This window comes from Cyprinus carpio, chromosome B4 (genome assembly GCF_018340385.1).
Source record: "Cyprinus carpio isolate SPL01 chromosome B4, ASM1834038v1, whole genome shotgun sequence".
NCBI lineage: Eukaryota > Metazoa > Chordata > Actinopteri > Cypriniformes > Cyprinidae > Cyprinus > Cyprinus carpio.
In genome coordinates this window covers 280,513-288,633 of record NC_056600.1, presented here as the reverse complement: position 1 = coordinate 288,633, position 8,121 = coordinate 280,513, and positions in this window count along the sequence as shown.

Genomic DNA, 8,121 nt, shown 5'->3' with positions numbered 1-8,121 from the left:
CAGAGTTTCAGCTCTGAAATTGATCTGCTGAAAGCAGGGAAATGTCCCAACACTGACTCCAGACTGAGCTAAAAACATTTCTGGACGAGGATGAGCTGCTCAGTTAGACTTGAGACTTGACTTGGACCTCTCAGAGATTTGTGAACATGTCTGGGCAGAGGTAAGGAGCAACAGGTGAAAACAATCAGGCATGATGAGTCCAGGCAATGGGTTATGGGAAATGGGCCTGGGGCAAGTTCAAGCTCAAGCGGTCGCATAGCGTTTTGCGCTCTGGTTTCGGTTTGAACAACATGTTTCCTGGAAGCGATTGTGCAATGGGTTTGAATAGGTGTTTACTCTACATTGATTAAAATCAAAATAAATTCCACAAGAGCAAGCATATTGTTTGCAAGTTTATTTACATTAAAAAACAAACTGAACTGAAATAATAAGAGCGCACAAGTATAGAACTAGAACTTCTTTAAGTCTGTCTAAATATCATTTAGTAATTGCAATGTCTTCTGGTCCATATATCCTTGCCTTAAGGCATTATGCTAAACACTGATTAATTTAACATAAAATGTTAAATGTTTATATATTTGCTATTGTATTTAGTAAAGGTGACTTGCTTTTCATAGAAGCTTTTTTCTATATTCCTCTGATTATATAGTAAGTAAAGAAATAGTAATATAAACATAGCACAACAGCAGTGATTAGCAGTAATGATAAGCCTAACACTTTCACAATAAAATAATCGATTGTAGATCATAATGCAGTCTCAGAGTAAGAAGATTATTCTTCACCTGAAATGTTTATCTTTTCATCCTCCTGAAATCTGAGAGCCAAATGTTGGATCACAATAATTAAGACGCATTTTCCACAAATCTCTTCATTGATTAGGGATGTTCTCTTTTATTCCTGGGCCCGGCAAGGCAGTGACTGTAGCTCTCGAGCAGATTTTGCAGTATTAAACACATATTTATACGGTTTCATCAGGCTCCAAAAATTCTTCAAAAGAACACAAAGAATGGCCTTCTCAGCTGCCATAGTTGCAACTCTTGTGTCACCAGAACAGGGTGTTCAACCCACCACCGTTTTCCGTTTAAAAAACATTTTTAATCAGTGAATCAAATTTATTTTTACCCATCTTGTGGTTCTGACTGGCATGCACAAAGTTGCACACTAGTTTTCACGTGGTAAAAACTGCTGGATTTGTGGTGACATTGTGATGCTGTGAAGAAGCTGAATATGTGTTTAGAGTTGTAAACCTAAGAACTTTTAGACAATTCGTTTATGTTGATAATATGTGGCAAATATTATTCAAAAATAAAAGCCAGATCTGAAAACCACTAATATGAGCTTCTCGTCAGACTGTTTCATCTTTCTATAGTACTTCCTCTTTACCTCAGTCTCATATTTAATTCCACAATTTAGGATACCACGTCATGTCAATTGATGAATGTCTTTTCTAACCATTTTCTTCACAAAATCTTATTTATCCGCAGTGCCAGACCTAGACTTCTAGGGGCGTAGGCAAAACTTGAATAGGGGGGTGCCTGTCAGTGCGTTCATAAAACCCCCAAAATGACCTCAAACCCTTAATCCTTTTCTTTTCAGGCATGATTTGCACTTTACGATAAACAAAAACAGACAGTAATTCAATCAAAAAGAAGAAAATTACAAACAATAGGGCAAATATAATAAAATAATACAAATGAAAATAAACGTTTAGCCTATAATAGCCTACTTTACATAAACTGAATAAAAGAAATTAAAAGTAAAAATAAAACACTGTATTCCTCTATAAGATTAAATATAAACTGATTCTTTTTAAAGTTATTCAGTAAACAGAAGTGAATGATCTTCTTAATTTCTTTTGATGATTGATCAACATTAAATGACAGAGATCAATTTTGCTATCACAGAATGCATAGAGCTAATATACTGACAAGCATTTGATTACTTTCTCAAGTGTTTTATTTATGTATTTATTTATTTATTTTCACCTAAAACCCAAAGTAACCTACTGTATATTTGTCTTTGTTTCACTCGGTCTCAAATCGCTTGCATAGAACCCTACAAAACTTGTATAGTTTGCACATAGGACTTTTTTTGTTTGTTTTGTGTGTGTGTGTGTGTGTTTCACTCGGTCTCAAATCGCTTGCAGTGTCCATTTTTTAAATGAGGAGGTCAATTGGCCATTCTTCCCTTAACAAAATTCACCAAATCATTCTGCAGTATAGAAAGCCTAAACTAAAAGTTGCTCATGAACATATACTCTCTAGAAGTGTTAATATGTTTAGACCTCTTAAAGTGTTAAGCAAGCAATTTCTAGCTAAAATTGTAATGCTGTAAAGCATACCTTATCAGAATACCTAATATGCATCAGAGAGAGAATTACGCTGCACCAAACGTCAAAATTTGATTAATTTGACCTTTTTGATCCCACCCCGACCTCCCACGTGGCTTTGACCTTTTGACCTTGACCCCTCCCCCACCCATGTGGCTTTGACCTTTTGACCTTGACCCCTCCCCCACCCATGTGGCTTTGACATTTTGTCCTTTTAACGGTCGCAGCTGTTGTTACGACATGTGATATGACATCTGTTTGTAATAAATCATACTTATATGTCATCAGCCGTGAAATGACTCGTTATTTACAATATCCGTGAATGATCGGCAGCTGTGATCTGTCATCTGTTTTGTCATATATCATGTCATTAGGGATTAACCTTATGACAAGTGTTTCGGTCACGTGTTTGTTATATATACACCGGACCTTTGATATGTGACATCCGTTTGGTTATGTCGTCTGTTATGGAAGACAAATGTTGTCTCTGTGTGACCATCCTGTGACAGCGAACTTAGGGTGAAAGATTTTATGGTCTGTTCTGACATCCGGCGGTTTGTCTCATCTGGGGCCCCGTATGTCTGGTTGCATTCCAAGCCAGGGGATATTTGCTCCCTCTCTCTTACTCTATGATGATGTAAGAAAGATATTGGTTTTAAGGACAATTCACAAGTTCACATTTACTTATAATTGAATAAATGTTATGCGTATTTGGCGTGCTGTCCGGGGAGAGAGTCCGGTCCAGCCCAAAGTGCTATAAATAATGTTAATTATATGTTATGCGTGTTTTTTCCCTCTTGAGCTGATTGTAACTGGGGATCACTAATGATGAACTGTCCGTGTTCATTCTCCGTGCATTCCCGCTGGCAGAGGTGTCCAGGCTCTCCTATGGCAGCCTGCCAGCTCCACCAGGGGCTCAACCGTCACTGACTTAAAGTGTACATACTAATGTCTTTTTCTTTAGCTTCTTTTTCTTTTCAATTCCGTTTTTAATGTATAATTAATCACAAGGTTGAGGTTGTTTTTTCAGATGTGAAGTGAAGTTCTTTTTAATTCTTGTAAACAAGTACTTTTCTGATAGAACAATTTATTTTCATTTTCAAATGTTATTACTTTACAGAGAGGCAAAAAACAAACAAATGTATATGGCACGGCATTGTTTTTATTGTTTTGTTAATCTTGCATTGAATGTGCATTCATCTCATTTAGTCATCTTCTTAACATAGAAATATGCGATGAAATTCAAGGTAGTATAGGTCCATAGGGAACCATTGAGTTCGTGTTTTATGTAACTTGTGCACATAACTGCTTTAGGTTGAAAAACAACATTTAAGGGGAAACTGTTTACCAGGGACTGGCAGTTTTGAGAGTAACAGACATCTACCATAATGGTATGAATGTGCATGTGTTATGGGGTGTGTGCACGAGCAACATGATTGGCTCAAAGGTCCTAATCTGTCCTTCAGTGTATCTTTTTATATACTATAAAAGTGTTCTGTGAAGTCTGTGTTATCTCTTTGCACACAGACTCAGAAAATATGTAAACAGATCATTCTCTGCAGAAATTAAAAAAACAATACAAAGACAAAACTGTTTGTTGTTTCATTCTCAGTCTCTAAAAATTGTTATTGAATTACAATTTCCACCACACAAACAAAAAAAAAAAAACATGTATTGAATAATTTCTGTCACTTACAAATTATATCTTGCTTTGCAAAAATTAACAATTTCCATAACTACTTCTTGTCTTTTATTTACAAGTTTCAACTAAAACAATGCACAGAAATTACTTTGCTTCATTTACAAATAACTTAAATTACAATTTATTTACAAGTTTCAACTAAAACAATGCACAGAAATTACTCACCTTTTTCATCAAGAACTGTCCTAAAAAGAAGATAAAGGAAAGAGGAAATAAAATTATTAGAGAGGGCTGGAATCTTAAGGTTAGAAAATATGACAGCAGGATACAACAGACAGTGCATGCAAAATACTTCAGAAATCATATTCCTGGATCATCTAGTTTGCCTAAAACAGGATATATCTTGAAACAAAATGAAAAATAATAAAAAAAATACAAGTGAAATACTTGTCTGATTTTTAAGTAGCCTTACAGGCCTACTTGTCCTATTGTTGTGGGCATTATATATGGGTGAGGGCTTGTGAACACAAGAGGTCCTAGTGGAAATATTACAGATGGGTAATGCCTCACCTCCGATCCACCGAGTTTTTGTCTCAAGTACAGGAATTATCAAATTTAGCCCTCAATTTCATAAATACAAGATTTTTTGAGTTTTTGTATCTAGTAAATGAATCTGGTCACATTTTTTAAGACTTCTGACTTTTAACATTTGTTTCACAAGCTATTTGAGTAAATTACAACACGATACTTACATTTCTAAGTGTATTCGCATTTGTTATTTTATGTTCTTCTCAGAAATGGGCTTTATGTACTCCTCAGAAATATACTTAAAATGATATTTAAGTATACTTGACTACTTACAAAAAGTCTAAATATATTTGAGCTATACTTGTGCTCCTAGAATCTGTGTTTTCAATATTATGCAGTAGAGGGTGCTAGTACACATCTTCTGTACAGAATTTCCAAAAAAACACAAGTGAAGAAGAAAACACATGTAATCTAACACGATCATCTGACATAAAACAGCATCAAAACTGTAACTTTATGGAACATAATGTTGACCGATGAAGAGGTAATAATTACAGTCAAGCTTTGGGGTGTTGATCGACTATGTTTTGATTATCATTCTGAATCTAATTCATAGTCTTTTTTCAGCTTTTTGTTCAAAATGTTATTTTTATGGAAATGTTTTACGCCATTAAAGTGTTTTAAAATACCGAATGTAGAATGCTAGAATACATGTTTTTGTGTTACAAAGCAGATACCCTGTTCTTTCTTTTATGTTGTGTTGGTATGTTCAATATTCATAAACCAATATAACAGATTAAAAACCTAAATATGGCCTAGTCTATCTTAAGTAATATGTAAAGTTCACTAACGAAAACTTACTGGAGTATCTTGCAGTTAAAACTACTAAACTAGTATTTTACTATCTGAGATATACATTTCGAATGTACAAAGCATTTAATTAGTAAACTATCGTAAACTCATAAGTTTCCATTTTAGTATAATTGCAGTACAAACTACTAAACATTAGAGGCAAACTATCTGGTTCTACTCAAAGTTGCTTACTCTGTATACTTAAAGCACTCACTTTTAAAACAGTCTCTCTTTTATAACAGAACGTGGGCAAGTTTAGGTCCAAACAGATGAAACCTGTCCCGCTTACAAAGTTACTACTAAACACTGATCATTTGATCCGTGCTACCACTGTTACAACTGTTTCTAGCTCAGTAAATAAACCGGAAAAATCATGCATCTTTGCTAAAAATATATAGCTAAAAGTAAAAACTCCCATATTAAGTAAATCGAATAGATACTTCAATATTATTCTTGTAAATATTATATCAATCCACCAGAGAAGGAAATTTGAACTCTTGTGGATATCTATCAATATTGTCTCGAATAGATAAAGTACTTGAAGCAAATTTTAACACAAATCCTAAAATTTAAAGCGAGGGACTCTGCGGCATGCGTGGACAGAAAAACCCCGCGATGATTTGAAGGCTTCTTCCATGACTCCTTAGTCTTTCTCGACCCACTGTAAAACCTTACAATCACAGTAACTCAACCGTTTGGAGTCAACGATTGGCCTTTACTTAAAACATGTAGTTTTTAAAACTTTGCAATTATGTAATCCAGTGATTAATTAGTGCTGATTGCAGCATTAGTGATGAACAGGCTGCTGGTTTACCAACAGCCAGCACCAGTCCCACTTTATATAATAACCAGGACTGACTTTATTTCTGGCAGACGTCTACAGACAGATCTTCAGTGAGAAGTTAACTAAGTTTAGATGTTGCATTTTTTGTTTATTTTATGTTCTTCTCTCAGAAATTGGGCTTTATGTACTCCTCAGAAATATACTTAAAATGATTTTTAAGTATACTTAGACTACTTACAAAAAGTCTAAATATATTTGAGCTATACTTGTGCTCCTAGAATCTGTGTTTTCAATATTATGCAGTAGAGGGTGCTAGTACACATCTTCTGTACAGAATTTCCAAAAAAACACAAGTGAAGAAGAAAAACACATGTAATCTAACACGATCATCTGACATAAAACAGCAAGCATCAAAACCCTGTTCTTTATGGAACATAATGTTGACCGATGAAGAGGTAATAATTACAGTCAAGCTTTGGGGTGTTGATCAACTATGTTTTGATTATCATTCTGAATCTAATTCATAGTCTTTTTTCAGCTTTTTGTTCAAAATGTTATTTTTATGAAATGTACCCATTAAAGTGTTTAAAAAAAGAATGCATGAAGCTAGAATAAAATGTTTTTGTTTACAAGCAGATACCCTGTTCTTTCTTTGTATGTTTTGTATGTTCAGATATTCATATAACAAAATATATACAAATTAAAACCTAAATAGGGACATAGTATACTTAAAGGTATGATGTAAAGTTCACTTAAAGAAAACTTATGAGTATACTTGCAGTATAAAACTACTAAACTAGTAGTTTACTGAGATTATACTTCGAAGTGTACAAAGCATTTAATTAGTAAACTATCAGTATAACTATAAGTTCATTTTTAGTATAATTGCAGTACAAACTACAAACATAGAGGCAAACTAGCTGTGTACTCAAAGTTTGCTACTGTTATACTTAAAGCATACTTTAAAAGTATGCTTTTTATACGAGAAAGTGGGCCAATTTAGTCCCAAGAAGTATTGAAACAGTACACTTACAAGTATACTACTAGAACACTGATATTTGTATACGTGCTACACTGTAAAAAATGATTTTATGGCTCAGTAAATAAAACAGGAAAAATCATGCATCTTTGCTAAAAAATATATTAGTTAAAATTAAAAACTCCTGAATATTAAGTAAAATCTAAATATATACTCAATATTTCTTGTTAATATTATACATCCAACAGAGAAGTAAATTTGACTTGTGATTATCTAGCATATTTACTCGAATTAATTAAAGTACTTGAAGCAAAATTTTAAAAAATCACATAAAATTTAAAGCGAGGAATCTGCGCATGCGTGGAAAGAAAACCCGCGATGATTGAATGCTTCTCCATGATCTCCATTAGTTCTCGACACACTGTAAAACCTGACAAGTCACAGTAACTCAAAACCGTTTGAGTCAACAGATTGCCTTTATTTAAACCATGTAAGTTTTAGAAACTTTGCAATTATGTAATCAAGTGAGTAATTAAGTGCTGATTGAGCATTAGTGATGAACAGCTGCTGTTAACAAACAGCATCACCAGCTCCACTTATTAATAACCAGACTGACTTTATTTCTGTCAGACGTCTACAGAAGATCTTATTGAGAATTAACTAAGGTTTAGATGTTGATTTATTGTTTCATTTGAAGTAACCATGTTAGAGATCAGTGTTGCTTTAGTTGGGCTCTTGACCCTTTATTTCTGTCTTAGATTAATTTTTCCGGACGTTGTAACCATGTGTTTTTGAAGCATGTTTGTTATAACTCAGAAAACCCAGAGAAAATATGATCAGGTATTAGTTGTTGTACAGCATATTGGTGATAATAATCATCAATTATGGAGCTGTTCAGAGATCAAAATCTTACTAAATAGGTGTTCTATTGTTTGTTCAGTTGATTACAATGAAAGCCATTCAAAAAGTCAGCGGTTCTTTCATAATCAGTTAATATGAAAGCATTT